Source organism: Cupressus sempervirens, chromosome 2 (assembly GCF_028749045.1).
Source record: "Cupressus sempervirens isolate cs-2001-9-10 chromosome 2, ASM2874904v1, whole genome shotgun sequence".
Lineage (NCBI taxonomy): Eukaryota > Viridiplantae > Streptophyta > Pinopsida > Cupressales > Cupressaceae > Cupressus > Cupressus sempervirens.
In genome coordinates, this window is record NC_143119.1 from 690,225,005 (window position 1) to 690,241,932 (window position 16,928).

The window sequence follows — 16,928 nt, forward strand, 5'->3', positions numbered from 1 at the left end:
AAGGGATATTCATAAGAATGGGGTTTAGGGTTAACTACTAATAATTTAATTGTAAGGAAATTAAATAGGTCAAGTTTTGCTGGTTAGACTCTATGTAGCAATTGATAAGACATTGATCATTAGTTCAGATGCATACTAAAGAGTTCATATGGTTGTACAAAGCACAATTATAAAAGAAAATCATTTTTTCTTTTTTGTTTGAAGATTTTAACTACTAGTCATCACTTGTTTGTAATTTTTTTCCTCTAATTTATTTTTAGCTGCTAAAGTCAAGGACTCATTATAAATCCAAGAAGAATTGTGACCATTATTTTCTATAGGGGATGGATCTAGAGAAATAGTATAAATCAGCAAGATCTAAAGATAAATGTCCAAATAACCTACCAATTTCATCCATAAGGTGCACCTACCTTGGTCCTGCAGAGCCAAAAGAGTAGCAAATCCTTGAGATTATGATGAAGTTGGTCAAGAGCTAAAGATTTTCCAAGTGAGTACAGGAGGTAGCTACCCTTAGACTGAGATATTTGTCTTCAACATCTAGATATTAGGTCCTTTGTAGCCTAGTAGTTTTAAAAGACCAACATGAGGAATTAAAAATGTGATGAAGATATAATGCCACTTGTTAGAGTGGGGCTATCATTGCACCAAAAGAATGATTTTTCAATGCTCGATTCAACCACTCAACTTATAGTAAATAGGAGCTAGTTAAGCCCTTATCATGAATCCCAAGGGGATTGTTGAACAAATTTCAAACAAGCTCAAGAAGAGAGGTAAGATATTATGAACCATTAGAAAATAAAATTTATAATCTTGTGTCCATGATGATTGTTAATAAGGAGTTTTTTATACATAAAAAATACTCACAACCAATAGAGACAATGAAAAAAAGGAAGGGGGGCTGGGGAATAGGGAGAATGAGAAGAAATATCACAAGGGGATATTAGAACTACATATTAAAGAATATGGAGGCATGGACAAAATTCATCTTTAATATAAATGCAGTTACCAATATTTTTAATGCATCTAATTGACATCTTTTAGCATAATTTAGAACCAAAGAAACTAGAGGGAGATCCACCATCCAAAAATATAGTCAACTATTACCATTCACATCCTTAACATTCCAATTATTTTCTTAAAGCTTGGTTTTATTAAGTTGGGTGACAAAAAGAGTGTGAACTACTGACAAGAGATGAAGAAGGATATGGGGAGAAAGTCCAATTTCTTGAGGATTACAATAGATGGAAAAAAAACATCTTCCTATCATGTATTATGAAGAAATGATAAAAAGGAAGCATGTTTAGGAGGAATTGTTAAAATTATCCCCAAACAACTCATCATTACCCCATCTAAATGGAGTTAAATTATCCCAAATAGATTACATAATAATGAATTCAAATTTACAACATATGATAGTCCAAAAAGCAATAAAATTTGAGGTTACATTAAATGCATGCCAAGTTTAGAAGATCCATATAAAGAACTAACTAGTTCCAACAATTTTCCATAAATCATCCTTCTTAAGAAACTTATCTAGATAAGCATAAATTGCCTCACTAGTCATGACTCAAGTGGAATATCAAACCCATAGGAACATTCTTTATGAACATTCAACATATGTACCACATGAGAAGTAAAGGACACTAAAATTGATTTAACCATACAAAGGATACCATTGGGTAATTTATAGTAACCCATTCTCTACCTCTTTACTACAATTTAGTTTGTCAAGTGTTTATTATAGGAATAAAGAAAACCATGTTACAGAAATCCAACTTCCCTATTACTATTTGAAAAATTATAAGGCCCTTTGCTATAGGTCCTTCCAAATTATGGGTAGGGTTTATCCCAAAAAAAAAAAGACCACAATTACTATCCCACACCATTTCATCAAAAACTTATGAAATACTGGCAATCCCTAGGATGGACTCCATTTCAAAAAACCATAAGAATTTAAAATCAAATAATATATATAAGATTCAACCATCAAGATCATGGTAAAAATTGCCACATAATATTGGTGTAGAAATATTATCAAATTTAATTATAGTATTTATAAGTCTTGGTATAAGTTTTTGTAAGAGTTTTCAAAACAAAAATAATGAGAGTTTACAATTTAAACAGAAGTAAAAATTAAATAGCATTATAACCAGCAGCTAGGCCCAATTACTCTCCATTAGAGGAGGAGCAAACCTCTACTTCTCTATCATCCACATAGTATGAAAGAATGAGCCATGATATTACATACCATTTTGAAGGGTTGCAAATATTCATGACATCTAGGAGAAAGCACCAATTTAGTTAGATGGAGGGAATTCTTGAGGTTAATTCTGCTTCATCTTTATGATAATGATAGGCTTGAATTATACTATATTATTTACCACCCAAAATCACATTGATTCAGGATATAGAGTTTTATGTCAATTTTATCCAAGATTAACCCCAACTCAACCACCAAATGGGCCTTAAAGAGGCTATTACACAATTCCAATATTTCTCTCTTATCCTCACCAATGTGTAGAATGGTCTAAACAAACATGGCAACAATTATTGTATTGGATTTGGGTCTTTCATCCAACAAATAGAATTCATCCTCACAATTTTCTTGATTTCCCACACTATCAAGCTATGGGTAGAGTATTCATAACACATTCCATTCTTATGTTGGTTCATGTTGAGAGATGAGAGAAACAAGTCCTGAGAAGGGCCATAGAAAGAGAAACTAGACCCATAAAATGTGTGAGTTGTCTAAATCGATGGAAGGAAGAAAAAGTATGGTGGGATGCTTGGAGTAATTATAAATAATGAAAAACTATTGATGTAGAGGATCACTCAAATCTCCCTACCATATGAGGGGATGGAATGAGATCATCACTCCTATAAGAAGAGAAGATGCCTCATTTTAATGAATGAGAGCATTAATTATGAAGGGCTGTGTGAAAGGGAACTTTGTGAAGGAGATGATTAAGGGGTGAAATAAGAGATTATTGTTAAGTAGATATTTAAGAATAAGTGTACCATTAGCCCCTAGAATGGCTTGGGAGTTAGCTTAAATGTTTCTCTCTCTATATATATATGGTAAATTTTGTGTGTATTGAGAAGTTCTAAATATGTTAGTGATCTTTCTTATCTAGAATTGAGGGTCCAATTAGGAGATTTTTTTTTGGAAGGCATTTAAAATGATCTATGAACCCCCAACTATGATAATTTTTTTGATGTTTATAAGTCTACAAACCTTTAAACCTTCTACAAGGGCCTCCATTTTAGTAATATTGTTAGTGGAGTGATTGATAGGCTTGGCACCAATCTCAATAGTCTTAGGATTACCTCTTGAAGCTCCATCAAAGTTGATTTTAAACCATGAGGGAGAGGGTGGAACCTAGATGCAATTTTTTTGAGCTAACTTGGTGGAGGATCCATTATTCCCCACACAAGAAAGGGTGGTTATACCAAACCATTCCTTTTTAAAGAGAGAATCCCAATTTGAGAAGTTTGCTTCAAAACTATTGATGGACCAAAGTCTATTGTTGATGTTTTCAACAATGATAGCTACAATCTTGTTGCATAAAGAGTAGATGCTCATTTTTGTATGTTGAAAGCTTCTTTGATTATGTTCCTTCCATGATTTCCAATTAAATATTGATAGGGTAGATTTCTACAAAGCACCATAAGTTTTTTTGTTGGGCTTTGTAGGCCAAGCTTTGAGTAAGGATGATTGAAAATGAAAAATATTAGAAAGAAAAGACCATGATTGATTAGAATATGAGAATCACATTAGAAAATGATCCAATGATTCTTCAAGGTATTTACATAAAAAAAATCAGGATGGGCCTTCAAATCCAATTTTCTTGAACCAATCTATTGTGAGAATTATATTTTGGGTTGTTTTCCATAAGAACATTGTAGCCTTAGGTAGAAAATATTTGTCCCAACATAATTCTAAGGGAAAATTTGTAGTTGACCAATGCATTTTGGATGTAACTACTTTGTACCCATCTTTAACATTATATTTACCAAATTTTGCTATGGTCCAAATCAATGAATCCTCTGTGGCTTTGGGAAAAATATGTCTTTCCTATCTTTCTAGGATATCTTTTTCTTCCAGGGAGATGGGGACATCTCCCATTGTTTTCTAATTCTATATTACCTTATTAGTATTAGATATAGGTATATAAAAAGTAAGATGGGGACCCATGCTACTAACATGTAATTGACATTATTTATGGGATAATAGTCTTGAGGGGAAGATAACGTCCCCACAAGTTCTCCTAGAATAGAATAGTTCATCTATTTCCAATGTCAAAGTAAGGTATTGGCTAATGAGATGTTTTTTATCTATCATGAAATTCCATACTATGGATCCCTTGGCAAGACATTTTGTCTTGGAGACAACTTTGAGTGGCTCATTAGGGGAAGTTGTTTATGATAAATAATATGTGCCCATTTTCTATTAGATTCATTGAATAGTATACAAAAAAAATTTAGCACCAAAATATTTTATTTGCAACAAAATATTTTTGATCACAAGACCCACACAAGAGAGGCTTGTAAATATTGTCCCATTTTATAAGGTCTAGCTTCTTTTGTTTAGAGACCCATTTCAAAAAGAAAAAGGTCCTAAACTTCTTCTCTAACTAAGAGTTGGCTTTGGAGCTTAAAGGGAGGTGGGACATTTGAAATGAGGGGGGTGAAGAAAGGAAAAATTTGATCATAGTTAGGTGACCTATATTGGATAACCATCTTGCTTACCAACTATCCATCTTGTTACCATGTTTAAGATAATATGGGACAATGGATTATTTGACCTAGTTCCCTTGTTCAGGAGAAGTCCTAGATATTTTTAAGGACATTCCCTTTTTTTAATGTCCAAGATGTTACAAATCTTCATGACTTTGATCCATGGATCTGAGTTGATGAAGAAGACTTCATATTTATTAGCATTAATGATTTGGCCTATGGATTTCATATAAATGTCAAGGGTGTTATTAAGATAGGTTGCCTCATTAATAGGGCATTGGATAGGCATAATGGTATCATGTGAAAAATTGATGGGTTATATTTGGCACTTCATTATTAACTTTGATGCCATGTAAGATTCCTTGGCTATGGGAGGCACTGACTAATCTTCCAAAGGCTTACTCCATTATTAAAAACAAGAAGGGAGAGATAGGGTCCCCTTACCTAAGGCCTCTTGAAATGAGAAAAAATCCCTCTAGAGTCTCATTAATGAAGATGGACATTTTGGAAGAGGAGATATAGCTGAAAATGAGATGGATTCATTTCCTAGAAAACCCAAATACCTCCATAAATTTACATTAAAATATCCAATCCACCTTTTCATATGTATTTTTTATGTCAATTTTGACTAACATGTAGGGCGTTCTGTTGGATTGAACCAAGTGAATAAGTTCTTGAATGATGATAATCACATTTATGGTAGATCAGTTGGAGATGAAACATGTTTTCTCCTCTGAATAATTATGGGAAGCATTAGTTTTAGTTTATTAGCCAAAGCTTTAGTGAGGACCTTGTAAATAGTATTACACAGAGAAATAGGCCAACATTTTCTAAAGTGTGGTGCATCATTATTTTCTGGGATGAGGGATAGAAAAGTGAAATTGATTTCTCATAGGATGTGGCTTAAATTTATATTTCCTTAAATGGATTTCTAGAGCTTTTTGTCCAAGAAATGCTAGCACTTTTGGAGGAAGACAAGTTAGAAGCCGACATGCCCAGGTGCCTTATCTGGGTGCATCTAAAAAAGAGAGCTTTTTATTTTTTCTTTAGAGAATTTGGGGATTTTGTTTAATGCTCATTGAGAAGTTAGATTAGAGAAATTCTAATTGTTAAATATCTCTTTGAAGTAATTTATGGCCTCCAAAACTATAGCTTTAGATGTTGACACTAAGGTCAAGTTTTTTTTAAAAAAATTATTTAGTGAGCTTATCTTTTAGTTTGCGGTGTTAACCAAGTGCTATAGTTACTATTGAGAAATACAATTTTTACCAAGTTCTATAGCTACTACCAAATTCTAGAATTAGTATTTAGTTCATGCCAAGCAGTATATACTAAGTTGATCGGTGACAATGCAAACCAAGCTTCACAACATTAACCAAGTTACATAGTGTCAACCATGGTTTTTAGTGTCTACTGAGCTTGCAATGTCAATGATGTGAATCTAGTGTTGACCAAGCCAAGGAGTGTCAACCAAGTGATTTAGTTTATACCAAGCTCATAGTGGTAGTGTGGACCTAGCTATTGAGTGTCAACCAAGTGATTAAGTTTATATACTGAGTTTTGTAGAGTTCACTGAGTCACCAGTGTTGATCGAGTTCAGACTATTTTGAAGTGATTAGTATGAACTGAGCTTCTATGTCTACTAAAAGTGTGACAATGTTGAGTTTTGATAATGGTTTCCAAGTATTAGAACCTCGTCGAGTTTGTCTTTAGAACTTGAGTACGAGTAGTTGAGCTGACGCTATGATCTTATTAGAAATCTATGTTGTAGTCAAATTTGATGAATTATATTTTGAGTTGGTATATATGTAATGTATTGTATCATATCCAAAAATATGTAAGAAGTGTGAATTAAGAAGGTTATAAGAATTATAAGGATCAGAAAATATTTATCTATCACAGCAAGGTGATGATTACATTTCAAAGGAATCTCAACCAAAAAATTAGAGTTGTAGATCAAAAATCAGCCACTGGTTAAATCAATTAAATCCTTTAACAAGGTAAGCTTAACAATATTTTTCAAATCTCTTTACCAAGTGTATACTTCATTGTAAGTTTGGTAAATCCTTTCACAAGGTGGTCCTAGTAGTTGATATTGCTCCTAATAGGGAAGATCATCAAAAGTGATCAATTCTAAGCCTTAACTGACCAACTTTATACTGTAGTACTAAAGCCTATGGGTATCATCCCCACCCCAGTTTTACTTTCTATTTGAAAGATTTCTTGGTCACCATATCTTGTGTCAACATGTTATACTACTTTTAGTCTTTCATTCATGCAATTAGATTAGGATATATATCAAGGATTAATTGATGAAATAAGATTAAGTTTTATTGGTTCCTGATTCACCCCTCCCCTCTTAGTAACCTTGGGAGTTTCTAATTTTAGTGATTATGTTAATTTAATTCCTTATATTAGAACTATTATGGAAGAACTTGGTATTCTCATCCCCCTCTGATAGCCATGTTTCTCTAGATTTTTCTTTCCAAAAAAATTCTTCTTTTTGTGAGGAGGTCAACTTGCTTGTTTAGAAGTTTATTTTTTCCCAAAAATATAGATCAATTTCCATGCCCTTAACATGAAATTCTTCATTCAATTCCACAATATTAAGCTCCACTCTATTATGTTATTCAAATATATTATTGAAGGAGAGTTTGATCCATTCTTTAATTTTTAGTTGAAGGTGCTTCCATTTTGATATAAAACAAAACATCTTGGAGCCCTAAAAAAAACCCATTCCACTAGTTTTCTAGGAGGGAGAGGAATTTTTATCTTGGAGCCACATGTCCTCACACTTAAAAGGGTTTATATTGGTTCTTATTTCTTCAAAAATGTCAAGTTGTATGGGGAAGTGATATGATCCTAATAGGGGCCTGATCTCTCTAGAAAGGAAATGGTTAAATGGAGCTAGGTATCCATAAAATAAGAATCTATCTAATCTCTCTACTATGAGATCTTATCCTGGCATCTTTTTATTCCAAGTACACACCCCATTATATGTGTGGATATCTAGAAAGTTATACAATAATATACATTGATTGAAATCATAAGAATCTCGATAAGATTACTTATGCTACTAGTATTTTCTTCCGAGCTATAGATGGCATTAAAATCTCCCCCTAAAATAATATTTTTGTTTTGATGTGCTGAAATAAAATTAGTTAGTTCTCCCCATACCTTAATTTTCTTGATAGAGGATGTGGGGTTGTAAATGTTGATAAAAATAAAGGAAAGAGAGGAAGAGGAGCTCTTCACCTGGCCACTCAACTAGTTTGGAAAACTTTAGATAGTGGTGAAATGAATCATTTTTGGATTCCATATGCACTATTGACATATTAGTCAAGTTTTTTATTAGTGACACACACTTATTCAGATTGTATATAGCTATTGAGTTTATTGTATAGTTCACAGTGTTTGCCAAGCATTTTATTTGTTACCAATTTTTATAGTTGCTACCAAGTCATTTGGGAAAACCCCAGTGGTTATCGAGTAGTTGCAATTATAGTAAAGATTAGCAGTGTAAACTATACATCTCAGTGTATGCGAGGTTTACTAGTGCAAACCAAGCTATATAGTGTTCATTGAGTTTGTAGTCTATGTGATGTTAGTCTAGTGTTAATCAAGCTACTCAATGTTAACCAAGTGACTTAGTTTATACCGAGCTCAAGGTGATATTTTTTATCGATTCTTTCCATGGTAAACAAGTGATTCAATTTATATGACAAGTTTCATAGTATCTATTGAGTCACCAGTGTAGACCGAGTTCAAGACTACTTAGAAGTGATTAGTATGGATAGAGCTTCTATGTCTACCAAGTGCATGATGATTCCAAGCATTGATAGTGGATGCTTAGTATTATAACTTCATAGAGTTAGTCTCTAGAACTTGAGTGTCTTCATTTGGGCCGACTTTGTAATATTTGTGTAAACTTGTGTTGTGGCTGATTTTGTAACTTGTATAATTGGATTGATATATATGTAATGCATTGTATCATATCCAAGTATGTATGAATGTGTGTGAAATTAATGTAATCATCAGAGAAGAGTAGAAAGAGAAAATTTTAAAGGCTACAGTAGTAGGAGTAGCAAAAACATATCTATCATAGCAAGGTGATTGCTACATAAAGGAATCACATTCAGCAAACCAAGTTGCAAATCAAAGATTAGCTACTGCTTCATCCTAATAGGTGGATTAGTCAAATCCTTTAACAAGGTAGACCTAATAGTCTAAAGGAATCTCATTTAGCAAACCAAGTTGTAGATCAGAGACCAGCTACTACTTTATCTGGTGGATTAGACAAATTCTTTAACAAGGTAGACCTAATAGTCTTTTGTAAATCTCTTTACTGACTGTATACTTCATTATATGTTTGTAAATCCTTTCACAAGGTAGACCTAGCAATCCTCATTGCTCCTAATAGGGAAGATCACCAGAAGTGATCAATGTAAGTTTTAATAGGCTAACTTTATACTGCAATACTAAAGCTTGTGAGCATCATCCCCACCCCAGTTTTACTTTCTATTTGAAAGGTTTTTAGGTCACCAAATCTTTGTGTCATAGTGTTATGAATGCTCTCATGTTTTTAGTTTCTTATACATGCAATTTTAGATTAGATTAGATGTGATGGATTAAATGCTAATTGGATAAAGAGTTGAAATTGTAAAATTTTTAGAAGTTGTTGATTCACCCCTCCACTCTCAGTAACTTAGCATAGTCTAGAATATTTCCAACAATGCACATTAGGCCCCCACAAATGGAGATAACTAGATGACCCCAAATTTTCCAAATTCCCAATTTCCAATCTATTCTAGATATTTCTTCTAAGTTCAATTTATATTCTTGGATGAATATTATATCTAAAGCTAGTGATTAGAGGTAATGCTTTATTAATAATTGCTTACATGGGGCATTGCAACCCCTAATGTTCCAAGATGAAATATTCATTGAGATGGTGGGAAGCCCTTACCTTTCCCATTTTGAGAAAGTGTGGTGAGTTTTGATTTATTACCAACCTCTCCATCTAATTTCCTAAGGTCTAATTTAGATTTTTAGCATCTTTCTATAGTATATTTTGCACAATTAGGTGATTTCTCCCCTTGTATGTTGTTAGCTAAACCTAGGCATGGATGAGGCTAGGGTGAGCCCCACTCCTATTTCTCTATGCAAAAATATAAATATGAAGGGTGGTCAATATCTAAATGAGAGCTATCAAAGAGAAGACCTACCAAAGTGAGCATAAAACATCAAGAAGATTAGCCATATGGTTGATGCCCATAATTTTGTAGATTGTTTCCAATTCCATCAAAATTTGTTCAAAATCAATTTTCTCTTAGAAGATTGAATTGGCCTTAGGTTTGGTAGCATGCATACAAGATTTAGGTTTCTTCCATCTTAGAATTTCCTATTGAACCTCATTGTGGGTGTATATAAAAATCCCCATTACGCCATTAATCTGCATAAGTCTAGTCTTCATTAGATGTCTTTGGCCTCATCTTTAATAGAATTGGAAAAATTGTTAGAAGTTATCTTCTTAACTAGGGGGGTGGGAAAAATCTAAGAGTGTCAACCAGGGTAGGGGAAGAAATTTTATCCATGTCCAAAAGGCACAATCGAAAGGGAAGGGTGTAATGAATGGTATTGGAAGATGTGGCTACATCACTACTTTCAAGATCAATAAGGGGAGCGGGGAGGATGTTAATTTCTCTAGGTTATTGCTGGAGATAATGATAGAGTGTGAAGCTGATACTAGAGATGGTTGTGAATATTTAGATGAGGCCCGATGTAGGATTTAGAGGTCAACATTTGTAGTTTTTTTAATACAAAACCCCTTCCTTTACTAAAGGTGATCATTGCGACTAGATACTAGGGAGTGGGATTCGAAGGGCTTAAGTTGAGAGACTAAAAAATAGCTTGAGGGGAAGAAAATTCCTCTAATAGAGAAACCCTACTATCATTAATGTTGTGAGAATAGGATTTTTGAAAAATGATGTAATATGCTTTGTCATTATAAATTGTCATCTTGTATAATTTGAAGCAAGATAAATTAGGATAAGAATCTTGTCATCTAGTTGAGGAGTGCTAGGGTATTTGAACCCTATGAAGGAACCAAAGTAGTCCCATAAGTGTTGGAGGACATCTTTAGTAAGAATCCGAGACATATAGAGAGTCCCCAAATTAAACCATATAGTAATCCTTTATAGAACATAGGAATGGAAGTTAAAATTGGGAACCAAATTGAAGAAAAGGAAGGGAGACCTAAGTTTCTTTGAATAAAATTTAATACAATAGAAATCAAAACCAATGTAGGAAATACTTACTTGGATAGAGAAAGATGGGGACCACCATTCTACCATTTTAGACCATTTTTTTCCCATTCTAGTACACCAGTAGTTTGATGAAATGTGATGAAACCTAAGCGTTATGATCATTGATTAGGAATCATTCATCACTTCCATGTTAGGGATTTTAGAGTTTTGGGAGACTCCATATTTAGGAGTCACAAATGCACTATTGTTAATTGATGGTCTTCCCAAAGGGACTTTATTTACACTAGTGACAAAGGAAGGGATTGAGGAAAAGATAGGAATGGCTTAGACCCCTGGCACTTTTCATGGGAAAGCATGGCTGAGATGAAATGTACGGACCAAGGGGGAATTCCTATTTTGTCTGGTATGGCCTTTATGCACCTATCTAGAAAAAAATAGTGGGCTTTTCTTTCTATTGGTCATCACCAATCTATAAATGACACTTCTAGCATTCTTGAGGAGTCTTTTCCACCTTTTACTAATTACTTGGAGCCAAGGATTGCCAAATTGGGGATGAAATAGATTATAGGATGGAGAGAAAATGGTTATCTTTGTTCTCTAGATAAGGGGAAAGGAAGTAGTGAAGGGTTGGGGAAGAGGAACCACCAAAAATTAGTACAGAAAGGCAAAAAATTATTTTAAAATATTTTCTAAAAGACTTTCTATTTAAATCTTAAATTACAAGAATCAAATATAGTTTTTAAAGAAATTTCAAAAATTGTTCAAAATAGAAACATAATTCATTTTGAATGAGCATAATAAGTTTCTAGATTGGACTTGTGTATTTTTTATGTTAGCATTTGGTTAGTTTGTTAGCTTCGGATTGTCATTTGTCCACATGTTATTAATTAGTAAATAATAGTTTTCCTAACTAATTAGTTAGAGTAGGGTAATTATTTATGAAATAATTTAATCCTATTAGAAGCAACTAGAAACCAAATTGGTCATGGTTAAGTTGTTTTAGTCTTGACCATTGATTGAGAATCAACCTCGGCCATTGGTTTTCCAATAGGAGTAATATAAAAGGGGGTTGGGGGGAATTTGGAGAAAACAAGTTGAAGAAGCATTTGTAGTATTAGCAAATGAATTCGTAGTGATTGAAAATAGTATTGCAGTGTTGACGAGGGTGCATTAATATCATTGGGGATAGAAGTGGAGGAATATCAATGGGACAAATTGGGAGGTTGTTAGAGTTCTACTAGTAAGAAGCAAGAAGTTTTGTATCTCTTGATTTGTAGAAGTATAATATAATTCCTTAACTATAGAACTGGTTCTGCCTTAGGGTTTTCTCTAGGGATGATTTGTTTGAAAATATTGTGTTCATTGTGTTTCTTATTTCTTTCCATATTTTTTGGTGAAATTGTAGGTCTATTATTTTTTTCAATATTAGTTGTGAATTAATTTTTGGTAGTTAAATAATCGTTTAAGATAGGAGATTAATAATCGGTGATTACAATAGTAAATTTTCACATTATATTAGAGCAATATTGAGGGTAGAAATTTTTTCCCTAGGAAATAAATTAAGGGTTTATAAAACCTAGGTTAGTCTCTTTATATTTAGAATTTCTTTAATCCCTTAAGATGGATTCAATTGGTTTGAAAGATTAGGATAGATTGGATGGTACCTCAAATTTTGGTGGCTAGAAGGCCAAACTTTCTTTATTATTAGAAGAGAATGGTGTCAAGGATTGTGTTATTAGTGTTGTAGTTGTACCTACAAATGCAACATAACTTGAAGCATATAAGAAGGATGGTTCCAAGTGAGGAGGATAATCCTTGATGGTTTCAAGGATCATATTGTTCCACATATCTCAGAGCTAGAAATGAAGAAGATGTGGGATGCCATTTTGAATATGTACCAGAATGCTACCACCAATAGGAAGATGATTCTGAAAGATAAGTTAAAGAATACCCACATGAACTTGGGAGAAGACATCACAAGTTACATCTCCAAGTTTAAAACTTTCAAGGATGAGTTAGCAAATGTTGGAGATAGCCCTAGTGATGATGAGCTAGTGAGAATAACCCTTAATCGGTTTGCTAAATAGTGGAGTATCTTTGTTCAAGTTGTCAGTGGACAAGACACCTTACTGAGTTGGGATCAACTTTGGAGTAATTTCACTCAAAAAGAGTTTAGAATCAGTCTTGTCAATGTGGCCAACAAGAGTCTGAAGAGAGAGGTGGAATAGGAAAATATTTCCCTAGCAAGAAAAGGGAAGAAAAAAAGGGGTCTAGTAGAGGATCTAATTCACAAAGTGAGAAGAAGAAGAAGAAAGACATTTCTAAGGTCAAGTTCTTTGGTTATCATAAGTATGGTCACTAAGTTAGTGATTTCCAAGAAAGGAAGAAGGGAAATAAGTAGGTGGCAGTTTTAGCAAGTGTACAACAATGCTCCAGTAGAATGGAAGATGAGTTTGCAATCATAGTTTGTATGGTTATCAAAACCTAATAGTGTGTTTGGTATATAGATAGTGGGAAACCATTTCATATGATAGGAGTTAAAGACTACTTCTCCAGTTATAAGGAGGATAACACCAATATCCAAATTTATATGGGAAACTTGTCCAAACTCAACTTCGTAAGAAAAGGGATTGTTCACTTTCAGAGGGAGAATGGAAAGATAATTCCACTTCATGATGTGTTTCATGTGTCAGGCTTAGGTATGAATTTGATTTATGTATTTGTTCTTTAAGATAAGGGGTATAATGTACTCTTTAGAGGGACACATGTTGATCAAGCATAAGGATTGGAAGTCACCCATAACTATTGGAGTTAGGAGTAGTTGCCTTTATAGGTTACAATTTAATACTCTGTTGGTACCCAATATGGACTTGGTATTTAAAATTTAAAATTTATGGTTTTGAACCCCTTTGAATCATGGTTCAAAGTAGTTCATAGTGGTTCAATAGTTCAAATGATCCATCTTGTAGGTTTAGTACAAGCAAAGTCCATATTCATGGTTCAAAATATAGACTCATTGATTCAAAAAAGTTCATCATTCATGTTTGGTTTTCAAGTTTAGTCTTGATTCAATGGTTCAAGGGTTGACACAATGTTATGGCTTGAATCCAAGATTTCATGGCCAATTCAGAAATTCAGGCACACAAACTCATAGTTGATAAGGATTGATTGATCATCTTTAATATGTCAACACTCAATGGACACATTATAAACCAACATATATCCACCAGTTTTCAATTAATTCCCTTGGTCCCAAAACCTAGTAGAGCTCTAGAGTGATGACTCCATGTGAGAAAACACAATCAAGATGTCGAGCTCTAGGATAAGGAGTATTAAGCCATCCTCTTCAGTATAACATTATGTCAAATATCTCTGTAGCATGTTGAACCCACACCCTATTCAGTTTCAATAAAAGTTAAAAAGAGAATCTGCCACACACACAATGGATTAACCTATTCTACTTTATGAATAAGGAATTGTAGGTACAATTGAAAGGAGTCGTGGGTACCTAAAGGAGTTTTAGAATCACATAAACACATTGTTAGATGTATAAAAGTAAAAGAGATAAGTCAAAACATTATGTTTAGAAGTGCTCAGATGTATAGATGAAAGGCTCAGTGTGTCCCTCAAAGAGATCTTCATTCTTATAGCGAAGACCGATACTATCAATAACTCTGAGTTCAGATTGTGATCCTCCAAATTGAGGCTTCAATCATAAAGTACGAACCATTCTTATGGTCTAGAATACTAATGACACATGGAGAGCAGAGAGGGCACCCAATGCAATTTAATGCAAGTGTCATCGGTGGAAAGAGATCAGATATATATCAGGATTGGAGGTAAAATTCAATTTTTATCTCATTATCTTTGCACCTTAGAATGAGATCAGGTATTCTTGATAGATAATGCAGGAGACATTTGGTTGAATACAAAAAGTCACGATGGAGGAGGCCCAATTTTGACATTAAGTAAATGGATGATGCCACCATTAGTAAAGTTCTCTAGAGTCGAGTTACAGATTTGAACAAGCTATGAAAAATGATGAAGACCACGGGTTTAGAAATAAAGCCATGTGCAACCTTAAGCATCCTCACACCTCAACTCTATGGCTCACTGTGAAGCCGGAGCCATGAAATGCTCCTCGATGGATATCTTGTGTGATGCCCAAACTTATGGCAAAGCCGAAATGTCATCTCACAATTGTTTGACCAAACACCAATGCTTCCATGTGAATAGCCTGAAAGGTTACCAAATAATGCTCAAGGCTTGGACTTGAACACCTATATTATAGAGAATTGTGAATATGAGATCCCAATGTCCATATGCAGGGTACCCAAATTGGACAAAGATAGCGACATTATCCCAAAACTTCCTAAGTGCAAGTAAGATGCATCTATCCCATAGCTGGAAGATGCCAAGCATAAGGCTTTGAAAGAAGAAGAATGATCTCGGCTTTTTCTTAGTAGGAGGCATAGGTGTCATCATCGCACGATGAAAAAACATGAATATATATGGCAGAATATTTAAGCTCCACAGACATATATAGAGGAGAGAATGATGAATGTCTGAACTCAAAAGATATACAAAGTAATATGTCTGCATGATAGATGCACGGCATATATTTTAGGAAGGTAAAAGGTGCCATACCTCATGAATTTGGATTGCGTGATCCTCAGATCAAAAAAAATGCATAGAATATCCATGATACAATTCAGTGGGAGAATCTGAACTCAAAGTTTGTACTTCAGATGTACGGGGATTTAGATGCAACTAATGACATGTCATTCAGCAGAGATATCTGGCCGGCTGTCTATGCTGGTATGAAATGCATGCAAAAATTTGATCGGGATGGTAACAGTCCCATTGAGAACAATAAATTTCCTAACCAGACATATGATACATGGATAGTAGATGGTGTTAGTGCATATTGTAGAGGTCTATGGATAAGTGCACTCCACGCTGCTTCAGCAATGGTAGATAGATTGGGCCACAAGGAATATGTAGAAAAATATAGGATTGAATTTTGAAAGGGCTTAGGTAGCATTGAAAAGAAACTTTGGAACGGTCCATATTTTAACTATGACAGTTGAGGGGGCCCGATACAGAAAGTAGTTACAAATACACATAAATATGAAAGACACTTTGTTTGGAAATTAGGTAAAAGATGTAAACCCATGAGATGTTGTCACATATCCCATTACAATGGTAACCTAATATTTAATTAGGAATCAAACATTGTGTTTGTGTAGGAGTGAAAAAGTTAAAATATAAAAAAGAAATCATAAAGATTTTCAAGATTCAATTAGAAAAACTATCCGAAAGGGGAATAAATATGTATCATCAAGAAGAATCGAGGGTTCCACTTTTCTTTCTTGATGGCAAACTTTGTGCTACGGTAGGAGAAGAGTTCCAATTTTCCCAATTGATTCTAGTCCTAGGAGACAGAGTAGACTTTGGGGCTGTAGAAGAACAGAGCCTTTATTCATTTTTCTAAACTATGTGTTAGAAAAGAAGAGGGGGAATTTTGATTTTGAATATAATGCAGGGGAGGGAATTTATGTTTTCTTCTAGATGGTGATTCTGATGTAGTGGGTAATAAGATCTGTATAATCATTTGCATTTTAGAGAAGGGAGATTTGGGAGACAATTGTGCACCAAAACTTTGAGTTTGGGCAGTTTGCTTTCCACTAATTATTATCTTTGTGTAACTTTTAGTTTTCTCTAAATACATTGAGTGTTGTTGTTTTATGAATACATTTTGATATCAAGATATCTTTGAAGTTTTGATTCTTCACTTTCTTAGGAGGATGGAAGATTTACTCCTTATTTTCATTCTTTCTATTATGTTAAATCTGAATAAGTAAACTTTGTGTCATTTATTCTCTTTTAGCTACTTAGTTTTTCTGCATCTATATCGTGTTAATG